Source organism: Hemiscyllium ocellatum, chromosome 34 (genome assembly GCF_020745735.1).
Source record: "Hemiscyllium ocellatum isolate sHemOce1 chromosome 34, sHemOce1.pat.X.cur, whole genome shotgun sequence".
NCBI lineage: Eukaryota > Metazoa > Chordata > Chondrichthyes > Orectolobiformes > Hemiscylliidae > Hemiscyllium > Hemiscyllium ocellatum.
Genome location: NC_083434.1, coordinates 24610985 through 24625067, shown reverse-complemented (window position 1 = coordinate 24625067; position 14083 = coordinate 24610985). Strand labels below are relative to the sequence as shown.

Genomic DNA, 14083 nt, shown 5'->3' with positions numbered 1-14083 from the left:
TGAATGCTGGTCAGAACCTCTTTTTCCTCTTTGCCTTTTTCAATGCCACTACCCCAGTCTATATTGGGATATAAGAAGTGGGAGCAGACCATCCATCCCCCCACCCCCCATACCTTCTCTGCCATTCGTCAAGATGGCCCAGGATGCCAGCTCATCATACTTCCCAATTCCCCTCCCCCAACACCGTTAGATCACTTCAGTTATGACACAAGCCAAATGGGGTTTCAATTTTAGTTGCCAGTGCAGTCCAAAGGGTACAGTTAAAGCCTAAAGTTTGCAAATTATTAAATATTTTGTTGTTCCCAGTCAAGGCCAATTGCTTGTAAAGATAGGTTGAATCATTGTTAGAAAATACTATCACCTAAACATTTTACGACTGTGATAATTTTAAACATTATAATACATGCTATAACACACGTAAAATAAACGCCAAGAACTTAAATAGAAACAAGAATGAAGCACAATTGGTCCCTTGTAAAATTGTGGGGTTTGGATTATTTTTAGGCAAAAGTGAGGGCTAATCTTTGGATTATTTTTGCCAGTTTTGTTAGCATTGCTGAAAGAATAACTGCATGCAAAGGGGCAGGGTGAGGTCAGCATCTCACTGGGGTGTACTCCGGCAGCGAGCTGCCTGCCTGTTTCCTGGTTCAGTTTGACTCGGTGGTTGTGCGGGATCTCTTCAGTCCCGGGGAGGGCGGCTGATCGCCCCGATCACAAGGAGCAGCCGCTTCTCCTCAAGCAGAAGCTGTGAGGTGAGAGAGGGTGGCAGCGGGGGGGAGGGAGAAAGCAAGGCCTGTGACCCAGGGGGAAGGTCCGAGCTCCAGCCCCCTGACTGTCCGGACAGAGGCTCCTTTTCCGCTGGTCAGTGCGCTCCTGCTCCACAGCGGCGGCTCGGGAGCCGCAGGGTGGGCGGAGGGGGGAGAATATGGGGAGGAACGGGGAGAGGGGTAGGGGTGGGCAGGGTGGGTGGAGGGAGAAGGATGGTAGGGGCATGGGTGGAAGGGGAGGGGGAAATGGGAAGGAGAGGGAGGGAGGAGGGAAGGGGTGGACAGGAAGGCTGGTAGTGGGGAATAATTGAGGGGGGGGATATTTGTAGGGAGGCAAGTGTGACATGGGAAGGGTGTTGGGGGAAGGGAGGTTGGGGTACACGGAGTAGTGCCTGTGAGGGAAGGGTGGTTGGGGTGGAGGTGGTGGGTGGACATGCTGGGGATTCGGGGGATAATAGGCATGTTGTGGTAGGGGGCAGAAGGATTGTATAGGTGGGGGTAAGATTGGGAGGGGTATGGTTGAAGGGGGCAGGAAGGGAAGAGGAGTGGGGTTTTGGGGGAAGGGCGGGAGGGGGTGGAAGGAGTAGTACCTGTGGGGGAAGGGTGGTAGGGAAGGGTGGTATTTGGGGAAGGTTGGGGGGAAGATTGGTAGAGATGTGGGCAGAGGGGGAAAGGGTGGTGTGGGCAGGGGGGAAAGGGTGCTAGGGGCGGGGGGAGGATGGTAGGCTGGAAGGATGGTAAGGACAGGAGGGAACGATGGTAGGGGCTGGGGGGAAAGGATGGTGGGGGATGAGGTGGTGGTAGAGGGGGAAGGGTTGTGGGGGCAGGAGGGCTGGGGTGGGGGGGTAGTGGTCAGGTTGGTGGAGGGGAAAGAGGGCAGAGAGAAAGGGGGGTCACCTGGGAAGAGGCACACATGCTTTGCAGGGAATGAGAGCAGAAGGGGAACCTTTGAATGGACTGAGTCAGGAGAGAGTTCACTGGAACTAGGGTAACAGGGGCAATGATGTTGAAGGGCTGAATAGGGATGAGCGAGTTCCCTGTGGGAGGCAAATGGAGAGGCAAGAGAGCACTGAGGAGGGTAAATGAGGAGGAATGATAACGAATGATGTGGTTGGAGAGTTGGGGAGAGTATCCTGAAGAAAGGTTTGTGAAGAAGGGAGAGAGCCCAGAGAAGCATAGATGGGAGGATGGTTGAACTTTAGGAGTGGAATGGGGCCTGGGGTTTGTGACAGCAACAGTCGGGAGCCCTGACATGGATGTATTTCTGACAACAAATCACCTGGTTGTGACAACTTTACTGAATTTAGGCAGTTTGGGTGCTGCACTCTGTACGTTAAACAGTGACTAAATGTCCTTTCATGGAAGATATTTTTTGATATCCTGAGGTTTTGAAAGGTGTGGAACAAATACAAATCTTTCTTTAATGTTGTGCCTGGCTCATTGATGAGAAGATCAATCCAATTGTCTTCTTGTTACTCAATTTAGTGACTATGTCACAAGCCACTGAGTTGGGGAATATAATTATGTTGAGATCAGATAGGAAAGGAATAGCAAGCTTCCCTCCCTTGGAACCTTAATGAAGTAATTGGATTTTGTAATAATCCAAGTTCTTGCATGCAATTTCCACAGATTACCCAATTTTATTTAATTTCGCAATGTGCCACGATGTGGTTTGAACCTTTGAGTCTGAAACACTCGCCTAATATGGTGCACCCAGAGCCACCAAACACATGATAAACATGGATTCACGTTTCTACTCATACCCTGTTAAACTGCGTGTTGTTATTGAACATTTGAAGAAAAGCTCATTTAAAAGTAACATGTCACTCCAGGTCACTGAAAGTTGGTAATCAAGGGTTTATTTTAACAGGTCAAATCAGTCATGTAAGTAATGCATTTGAGTAGTCAGAAAAGCAATGTCTTAAACCATTGCATAGCAACTGTATGAGCTAATTCAAGAGGAAATGCAATACCTCCTTCACAGGCAGATTATTGCATAATCAGATGAATAGTATGTGTTCTCCAGTTGCAAATTGATTTTCCACACACTACAGCAATTTATTCCTTTTGAAAGCATAAATTTACTCACTTAACAGGGAGATAGATACATATTTAGGGTCTCACTGAATGTTTATGGCAGATGTTATTTTCTTCTTGGGTCTTTGATAGTCACATTGAAATTACAGCACAAAACAAGTTAATCATATAACTTCTTAATATAATCAAGTGAACAGTCTTTTCTTACTCCTCATTTCAGAATAACATGGGTTTCTGATTGCTAATTCAAGAGGTGTTTATTTAAATATGGTGATTTAAAAGACACACAAACAGGTTTCCTTTATCATTAAAAAGAGAGAAATAGTATTTATTATACCTAACCTGCTCTAATTAAAATAGTAAAGTGGGTGGCATGGTAGCTCAGTGGTTAGCACTGCTGCCTCATAGCACCAGGGTCCCAGGTTCGATTCCAGCCTTGGGCAACTGTCTGTGTCAAGTTTGCATATTCTCCCCATGTCTGTGTGGATTTCCTCCAGGTGGTCTGGTTTCCTCCCACAGTCCAAAGATGTGCAGGTCACGTGAATTGGCCGTGCTAAATTGCCCATTGTGTTAGGTGCATTAGTCAGAGGAAACTGGGCCTTGGCCAGTTACTCTTTGGAGGGTCGGTAATGTTGGGGTGTTGGGGTAATTCATTACTGGGGTGCCTTAGGTTGGGGTTAAACAATGTGCTATTAGTACTACAGCAGACATTGTCAGATTCAGTCTCTAAAGGGTTAAACACAGCCATGTAGGGAAAACTAACAATTGCAAGACTGTCTGTCTGGGACCACATTCCCTGATGATTAGATCAGGTCAGCCAGAACCAGACCATCCACCTGGGAATTCAAAACCAACAAAGGAAAACCGGTAATAGTTGAAAGGTGTAAATTATACCATCGAAACAGATTATGGATAAATTGAATGCCGATGTCCCCGATGACGTAAATCCCCATTGAAACCAGTGATAAGTTATAATGGCTGTTGATCAACCTTTGTAGAATTATTGTCTCAGTCAGGGAATACGCCTAGGCAGAGAGACGCATAGTAATGAACTTAACTGACTAAACAATGGACTACTAATTACTGGGACGGAAACTACCGGACCCATGAGGGCTGGATCATTGTACAAACACAGTAGGGGTTCGACAGGTATAGTAAGGGTTTTGACAGGCACCTCAGTACGGCCAATGAGAGTCCAGGTCCACTCACACACAACCGAATGGACCAACGAGGAGGCCTGACAAGGAAGGTGGAACTGGACACTCAGAAGAGCGGGGTTTAAAATATCGTCGGGTCCGCGAGGGAATTCAGAACGCGCGCCTTCTCCGGTGAGCGAAACTGCTCACTGTACGATTCTCTCTCGGAATAAAGAAGTCTTTGTACCTTTTGAATCTGGCCTGGTGTCTCATTCCTCTGAAACGAGCACGGGGTCGGCAGTCCCGACCCAACAGTGTGGTCTGGTTGAGCCAAAGGGCCTGTTTTCACACTGTAGGGAATCTAATCTAAAACAAGTTCTGTCTTTCATGTACTCACCCACAAACATATAAAAATTAGATGGATTAAGCTATATTTTTAGAATCTAATAAAAGTTAAATGTATATGGGGCTTGTAGATTGACGACTTGGATAGTTTCAGGCTGACCTTAATGGTTCCTTGGGATTCAGCCTTGAGATGATGTAAATACATTGAAGACAGACATGTTTATCTGTTGTTCTACTATTAGCACCTGCTGCATTATTTCTCAACATAATGCCTGTGGATAATTGGTTGGCTGTCAGATAGGGCTCAGAAACTTGCAGGCTGAAATGAGTAAGAGAAGTGTGGTGCATCTCAGCTTCTTCAGCATCTCTGTTTTATGGCCTGGAGTAAAGTAGTTTCTATAATATGAAACAGACCTAGCTGTCTTGATAAATGATCTTCTTTCTGACTGACACTTATCCAAAGATGGGGATGGTTAGTGGATTCCAGACATATGGATTACATGATGAGATTGTTTATTTGGGTTAACTCCTTTCTCAGTGAGAGTTCATTGACTGAAATGATCTTGTCTAATGGTTGGTCCTTAACCAATGAGATGTTGTCTGGATGCTTTGTGACTGGGTTAGGAGATGGCCCTTTTACAAGGTAATTATTTCTTGTGGAGTTTTAACAGGTTGACTCTATTTTGATTTTGTGAACATGAATAATTTATATACGTATTAATATAACTGTTGAAATTAAGATTTCAAAATGGAGGCAATGGGTGTTGGTTACACCTATGAAGTTTTTTTTAAAAAAACGCAAGGAAGGACATTCCTTTAAGAACAGTGATCTAAATCCAGCATTTTGTGACAAAGCAAGTGACTGTTGCTTCCTGTGTTACTAACAGAACCATGCTTGTACTTCTGAGTTTACTATGGTCATGGAACACATTAAGATCTTTTGTCTTTGTTTTCAGTTCAGAAGAATCTTGGATTGAGCAAGTTTTTTTCTAACTGAGTTCAGAAGCAAGATTAGATTCACTCTTGAAGCAGCTCAAGGAATTAGTTCCCTCAATGGAGAGGTTCAGTTTGTGAATCTTCCAATCCAGGGGAGTTTGTTTCAAAATTTGAAGTTATTATTAGATTAGATTAGACTTACAGTGTGGAAACAGGCCCTTCGGCCCAACAATGGGCAGCACGGTGGCACAGTGGTTAGCACTGCTGCCTCACAGCGCCAGGGACCTGGGTTCAATTCCCGACTCAGGCGACTGACTGTGTGGAGTTTGCACGTTCTCCCCGTGTCTGCGTGGGTTTCCTCCGGGTGCTCCGGTTTCCTCCCACAGTCCAAAGATGTGCTGGCCAGGTGAATTGGCCATGCTAAATTGCCCGTAGTGTTAGCTAAGTGGTAAATATAGGGGGTCTGGGTGGGTTGCGCTTCGGCGGGTCGGTGTGGACTTGTTGGGCCGAAGGGCCTGTTTCCACATTGTAAGTAATCTAATCTAAAAATCTAAAAAGTCCACACCGACCCGCCGAAGCGCAACCCACCCATACCCCTACATTTACCCCTTCCCTAACACTACGGGCAATTTAGCTTGGCCAATTCATCTGGCCCGCACATCTTTGGACTGTGGGAGGAAACCGGAGCACCCGGAGGAAACCCACGCAGACACGGGGAGAACGTGCAAACTCTACACAGTCAGTCGCCTGAGTCGGGAATTGAACCCGGATCTACTGGCGCTGTGAGGCAGCAGTGCTAACCACTGTGCCACCATTATAACAAAGGAAGTTTAGACATTCAGATTTCTGGCTTATCGCCACAGTTCAATGCACAGCAACTGCAAGGAGTCAGCTATGTAGAAAGATAAGGAACTGAGATAGGGGTGTACTTTCACTAGTGTTGAATCTCTAAAATGCATTGTGTTGTTAAACAGTTTCATTGATTCAAGATCAGTCTGATTCAAGATCATTCTGCCTTCTATATCTAGCTTGCCTTTGCTTTTGTGCATTAAGCTTCTATATTGTTGATAAACAAAATCTGCAGCCTCAAGTGAATTTGTTTCAATGACTAACCACCATGTTAACAAACTAACACAAAAACAACTGGCATTTTCTCTAGAATCTGAAGTGTCAAGCAATACTCTGAGCTAGGATCATATCTGCTTTGAAATTCATAATTTACAGTCAAGCAAAGGTTAAACCATCTTAGAAACTGCTGTGATAAGTCATCAGAGTACCATTTCAGTCTTTTAAAACTCAATTAGTGGTTTTCAGCCAGGAAATGCATAAAGTAATTTTGATATTAAGCATGACTTTAAATCAATTTATATAACACATTTAACAAAGTAAAACATTCCAATGTCCAAGTGACCAATACCAGTGATTATGACTTCACATGGGCCTTTCTCACCTCTTCAGTTAATCCTATCAGTGTTTTATTCTATTTCTTTCTCCCTCCTGTAGTCATGTAAGCTCTCTTTATATGCATTCATGTTATTCACTGCAACTACTTCATATGGTTGGAATTTCCATATTCTGGTTACTCTGTCTGGGTAGATAAGTTGCTCCTGCATTGCTGATTGGATTTGTGAGCAAATACCTGACATTTCTAATCCCCAGTTTTGAACTCTATCTGAAAGCATCAAATGTCATCCCTTCCCAACTACCCACTCAAATCTCTACATGATTTTAAAAACTACTTTCAGGGCATCCTTCTGCCTTTTCTTCTTCTTTTCAGTCTTTCCTGTTAGTTATGATTTCTCTCCTGGCATCGTAGTTGTGTTATGACGAATGATGGAAGCAGGCTACTCTATTCCCAGAGTCATTACAAAAGTTAAAGTATATGCAGCTCTCCAATTTACCTAGTTTTCAGATCCAGATTAATAGAAAGTTTCTGTACTGAACAAGAACCACTATATATGACAAGTACTTAGACCCTCCTATAGATAAACAGTTATAAACCATTGACGTGTAATACTACGACAGGTTGTTCTGCTGTAATTCACAATTTGTCAACACAAATTGGTCGTTATGCAATTGATGAATTGTGGAAGTTGTTTGGATAACACAAACTTTCTACTGAATGGGGGTAGTGATTTTTTATAAGTGTTATTCTATAGCGGTTTTCCATAGTAGGAGTTTCCACAGCGTGAGATTGTAGAGCAACACAGCTGCTGCATCATAGCAGAACAACCTGTACAGTTGTGTTCCTCTGAAATCTCACCCTATAGAACATTGCGCTGTAGAATAATGCTAATAAAAAATCACTATGCACTTTCAGTAGAAAGTTCACATTATTCAAACAGCCTCCACAATTCATCAATCATGTTATAGCCAATTGGCGCTGACAAAATGCATGTTATAGCAGAACGATCTGTAATTTAATCCCCTTTACACCACACGTAGTAAACATTATGAACAGTTCGGCAATCTTCATTCTCAGATTGTTTTGTTGAGATGATTTTAATTACTCTTCTGCTCATCAGCATGTTGCTTCAGTCATTTTTCTTCGCTTGCTTCCTCTGGTTAGTGGCTGGTCCCTTTATAAAACATCTCTGACTAAAAGTTATGGCATACAATCACTGATGCAGGAAAGATGAACTAGTTTTCTTCACATTTATAATTTACTGTAGAAAACAGAGAGTCGGCTCCTAAACTGGGAATAACCAAATACTAATCTCTCTTTGTTATTCATTCCCGACTCTAATCTATTCAGTTACCTGAGAACCAATCCCATTGTCAGTCTGAGGCAAAAAGGTCACTGCCATTGATAACTGGTCACTAGCCCATAGACCAATCAACATCTTTTGCCAATAACAGCAAATCTGTGCACCTGCTCAGCTCCAAATCATCTGCAACTCAAAATGCAATCAATGTTCAAACAATCATTAATATAAAGCCATTCTTTCAGTTTTTAAAACAGCTTTATCTCATTTTAGCCCCAACTTAAAAAAAAACACAAAATAAAAAGATTTTGTATAATTGTAACTCTCTTTTGGATCTTATCTAGTAACTATATAATTTTGCCTAGATATTGCATGAGTCACAGAGTCATAAAGATGTACAGCACAGAAACAGACCCTTCACTCCAACTCGTCTGTGCTTACCAGATATCCTTATCTAATCTAATCTAACCACATTTGCCAGCACTTGGCCCATATCCCCCTCAACCCATATTCATACACCCATCCAGATGCCTTATAAATGCTGTAATTGTACCAGCCTCCACCACTTCCCTCTGGCAGCTCATTCTAATCAAAGCACTACCCTCTGTGTGAAAAAGTTGCTCCTTAGTCCCTTTTATATCTTTCCCCTCTACCTAAACCTATGCCCTCTAGTTCTGGACTCATCCACCCCAAAGAAAAGACTTTGTCTATATATCCTATCCATGCCCGTCATGATTTTATAAAGTCACCACTCAGCCTCTGATGCTCCAGGGAAAACAGCCCCAGCCTGTTCAGCCTCTCCGTATAGCTCAAATCCTCCAACCCTGGCAACATCCTTGTAAATTTTTCTGAACCCTTTCAAGTATCACAACATCCTTCCGATACTTAAAAGGGAAAAATTGCTCGGCTGTATGACAGAATAGAGGAATAGGACTAATTGGACTGCTTTTTGAAAGAGTTAGCACAAGTATTATGGCCTGAATATTGTCCTCTTGTGCACTATAAATCGACTGAATTCCTCACTTGCTTCTGATACTCTGACTGGAGATTCCAAAATTCCACAGATCTGGAACCTCAACAAGTTGGAATTGATACTTCTATATAAATGGAATACTGGAGAGTCGTATGTTAACAGTAGACCCTCTATTACTTGCACCTGGGTAACTTCTCCACTGCTTAAAGCAATGTGAGAGCAGCTTCCCCCACATGAACTCCAGCAGTTCAAGTCAATGACTGCAGTCAGAAACTGACAATAAATGTTAGCTGTCTCGCCAATTAATTCTTTAAAAATAAGTCAAAGACAGCTGAAGATAGTGCATTAATGGGACTGAATTCTTCAAATGCTTCTTGACACATTCCACGAGAAAGACACACTACAACATATGCTCTGATCACGCCCCTGCATTCAACCATTCTAGGCAGCTAAAGTGAGAATATGGAGCCTTGCAGACTCTAAAGCACACACACACACACACACACATACACTCTTACTGTTGTCTGCGGGAAGGTGCATCACTACCTGATTCAGTGAGACAGAAAGGTGCATCTCTCAGCAAATGGAAGCATTTTAAATCTGAGTGAGTTCTGACTCTGAGGATTGCTATTGGACATATACATCAAAGATATCCATAAGCACCCAAACTGTGTCTTGGAAAATATCAAAGTAAAAAATTACACGGCACTGGGTTACACCCAACAGTTTATTTGAAACCGCAAGAGGAAGGAGTGGGGGCTCTGAAAGCTTGCTGTTTCAAATAAACCTGTTGGACTATAACCTGGTGTCATGTGACCTTTAACCTTGTCCACCCCAGTCCATCACCAGCACAACCACGTCTTGAACATATCAGAATAGGATCATAAGCTTAGCTTCCATTACCCAAGAAAGGGCACCTAACATTTAACATTGTTGGAAACCCTATAGAACTGACATCAAATTTATCTTTTTCCTTAGAACAGCGTATTATTCCCAGGGTGTGTGTAGCCAAGCTAACGACTGCAGCAGCAATTGTAGAGAGGCTTAACACTGGCCAGGGCAAAACAACTCATTTGAACGGCATTCCATCCCTATCTTAAACATTCACTTCTTTCACACCAACACTCCATGGAGGGCATTATATAATCTACAGGATGCAGGAGGGCAACCTGTCAAGGTTTCCTCTGCACCAACTCCCAAATCTGTGACCTCTACCACCTACAAGGGCAAAGCAAATGTGTAGGAAAACCAACACTTCAACATTTCCCTTCAGGTCACACACTATCTGACTTGGGCACACAATCACCTTTTCTCTTTTGTGACCTTTACGGGATCAATATCCTGGAATGCCATAACAATTTTGGAGAGTCTTTGCTAGTGTGAACTGCAGTCAATTAATAAGAGCCGTGACCACTTTCTTGAGGGCAATGAGGGATGGACAAAAAATGCCAAACTAGTGAGTGGTGCCCATTCATTCATTACAGCAGTGACTACAGCTCAAGTGCATATTGGCTGTAAAATATTTTGACATGGCTTGTGTTTCCACACTGTAGGGATTCTAATTCTGAAAAGGAATTCCAAGTCTCTTTTATTTCTATTCCATGAATGAATTAAACTGTTTTTTGGTGATTCCAAAAATATATATTCACATGTTCTTTTGTATAAAGAAGCACGTGTGACAAAACTAAGATGATGATAAATAGCCGTGGAGTTTTTGTTTCATATATGTGTGTTTTGTTTGAAGCAGAAATTTTTTCAAAATTTAATATTTTTTCAGGATTCTTTTAATGGATTTTCTGCAGAATTGAGAAGTATTAAGCCTTATGTACAGAATTCATATTTTGTGACAAATGGAAGAACTTTGTTCAAGCCATATATCCATATATGAAGTCATGATTTGGAGATACCGGTGCTGGACTGGAGTGTACAAAGTTAAAAATAACACATCAGATTATAGTCCAACAAGTTTATTTAGAAGCACTAGCTTTCGGAGTGCTACTCCTTCATCAGGTGATGTAGAGAATAAGATTGTAAGACGCAGAATGTATAGCAAAAGTTTATATATCGAAATCATATATCAAAAAAGACCTGGATTATTTGTTAAGTCTTTCATCTTTTAGATCTGAAACCTACATGGCCATTCTAAAAGATGCGAGACTTAACAAGCAATCCAGGTCTTTTTCAATATATAATTTCAGTTACATCATACTGTAAACTTTTGCCATAAATTTTGCTTCTTACAATCTTATTCTCCACAATCACCTGATGAAGGAGCAGCGCTCCAAAAGCTAGTGCTTCCAAATAAACATGTTGAACTATAAATTGGTGTTGTGTGATTTTTATCTATGAAGTCGTCAGCAACCTATATACAACGTTTGCAATGATATCCTGAGAAGGTAAAGGACTCAGTTACATAATTATTTTGAGTCAGTGTGAAGGGTGTGCAATGCTACAATAATTTTTGGCTCTCGATATGACAGAGCAGATTTACTCACTTGACATCTGCGTCATCAGAGCTTTCAGACATGCATACTGTAAGTATTGCCTGCAGATTTTTTGGCAGCAGTCCACACTTTGCTGGGCATTGCGACAAATAAGACCTCATTTCCCGTAAATGGCTGCAGGATTCACACTGTAGTCTTGCAGAAGAACAAAACAGATAGATACAAGTATACGCTGCTGGGGCTCTTGTACCGGGCTGCTTCTTGAGAGTGATGTGTAAGTACAGGAACTTATTCTATGCCATGTCATTTTGTGAAATTTACACTCCAGGATATTTTAACCGGGGATTTCTGTAGTAGTGTAAAATGGGTTTATGTAGGTGCAGCTTACTCACTCTTTGATAAAACCTGAGTGCAAGAAATTTTGGAATGATTAGTGGAACCTCAAGTGTTGGGAGATTGGCTGCATTCGTGGGGGGGAAGCTGATGAGATGCTTTCCTCTCCAGGGCTTGTGGGGGCAGTCAGAGGGTGAAATAGCTAGCAAGGGTTTAGAGGCATGAAATCCTTCCTTCTGACACATGTAACCCGTGGAGTCTGACACAAGAAAGGCTTGGAACCCCTGCCAGGCCTATCACTCTCTGAGCTCCGTGCTTCCCCAGTTCTGATCTCTAGTACAGTACTTCCTTTGGCACAGCTTGGTGGCTGTGCCTTCACCTACCTGAGTCTGAGAATTCAATCCTTAAAATCTCCCTGTCTCCACTATTTTCCATGCATCAGACTTCCCCTCTGACCAAGTTTATGGTAATCTGACTTACTTTCATTGTGGCTAGATAAAAGAAAAGGATGTATCTTATTCTAATGTTAAAGTAGCTAAACAAGTACAATGGTCAATATTGAGAGGAAGTTCAATGTAAAATGTCGCTCAGAATGTGTCTGTCAAGGCTGACATTTGTGGCCCGTTCCGAACAGCTTAGACTGATGCTGACTTTATTCTTCAATCTCTGCTGTCAATGTGGTTATTCTATGTACAGATTTGCTGCAACTGTGTGGTTGCCTGGGATACTTCAGAAAACACTTAAGAGTTAACAATTATGGTACAGCACTGGAGTCATACATTGACCAGATGGTGTAGAAACAGCAAGTTTCCTTTCCTACATTTGTAAGCCAGTTGCGTTTTTACTATATTCTGACTGCTTTAATATTTACTTTCACTGTTACCAGCTTTTTACTTCTCAGTTCTTTGAAAGCTGAATTCAAATACTGCTGGGTCGGATCTGAATTTAAATCATTCATTCAAGCCTGTAAGTTGCAAAGCAGTAATATAAACATTGCTTACTGTACCCATAACTTATAACATGAAGGATTGTTGTGTTTTGTTTCAAAAAAAGACAATGAAACATTTACATTTATATAGCACCTTTACATCTCCAAGTGCTTTTATAGCTTTTTAAAATGTTTGGTCCATGTGATGTAGTTGTTGCTGGAGAGGCCATTATTTTTGGCCAAACCAAATGCCTTTGAAAAAGAAGCAATGAGCTGCATATTGGACCCACTGCAGTCCTTCAGATATGAATAAACCTACAATGCTCTTAGAAAGGGAGTTCTAGGATGTTGACCTAGTGGCAGGGAAGAAATGGCTATTATTGTTCAGAGTCAAGACAGTGTGTGGCTTGGAGAGAATTAGCAGGTGATGGTGCTTCCATGTATCTGCTGCCCTTGTCCTTCTAGGTGTTAGCAGTTGTGGAGCTGGAAGGTGCCTTCGAAGGAGCCTTTGTGAGTCACTGCCATGCATGTTGTAGATGGTACATGCTGCTGCTGCTACTGCGTGTTGGTCGAGAAGAGAGTGAATGTTGAAAATGTTGAAGAGGATGCTTTACCCTGGAAGCTGTTGAGTTTCTTGAGTTTTTGTTCGACCAGCATACATCCTGGGAAATGGAGAGTCATAGACTCCGAGAGGCCTACAGTATGGAAACAAGTCATTTGACACAACTTACCTATGATGCTCAGTTTCACAATTAAACTAATCCCATCTGCCTGCATTTGGTCCATTTCCCTTCATACCTATCCCATCCATGTACCTGCGTTTTTCATCATATTCCTGACTTGTGCCTTGTAGATGCTGGACAGGCATTATGGGGTGCAGCAGATGAGCTACTCAACACAGGACTCTAGCCTCTTATCAGCTCTTGCAGCAACTGGATCTTATATGATTGTTCCAGTTCAGTTTCTGGTCAGTGACAACCCAGAGATAAAAGGGGATTCAGCATTTGGCAATGCCATTGAACGTCAAGGGGAGATGGTTAAATTCTCATTTGTTGAAGATGACAGATATGTGGCATTAATGTTTCTTGTCATTTATCAGTCCATGCCTGGATATTGCCTAAGAGTGGCTGCATATGTGCATGGGGGTGGTGCAAAAGGATGCCAGTTGATTCACTTTGTTCTGGTTCTCTAACCAACTTACTGCTGTGTGAGAGTCCTGAGTGGTGTGGTCATTGTGTAGTCGTCAGCAACAGCCACATTTTTGTGCTTATGATGGAAAGAAGGCCATTTGTGTAATTTAATACTGAAAGTGATTGGGTCAAGAATACCACTGATGAACTACCTTGAAGTACTTCCTAATGTAATCACTGGTACAATATAGGAAATGTTTCTTAGAAAAGTCTACCATGCTAATTTTAACCTTCATAGTTGATCTTGCCCTATGTCTGCTCAATGCATTAATACATTCTGATTTTTAAT

The 14083-nt window shown here is 42.2% G+C and overlaps 1 protein-coding gene across 2 annotated transcripts in view; it reads left to right on the top strand.

The window, feature by feature from the left end:
- The first annotated feature begins 656 nt into the window (after positions 1 to 656).
- The window catches only part of nod1 (nucleotide-binding oligomerization domain containing 1), a 61835-nt gene continuing 48408 nt past the window's right edge, over positions 657 to 14083 (top strand). The window contains exon 1 of one of the 2 annotated variants that reach the window (XM_060850081.1): positions 657 to 752. The gene's annotated coding sequence lies outside the window, so the exon portion shown is untranslated. Of the gene's footprint in view, positions 753 to 11531; positions 11618 to 14083 lie in introns of those variants that run through there. The other variant, XM_060850082.1, reaches the window with a different exon arrangement.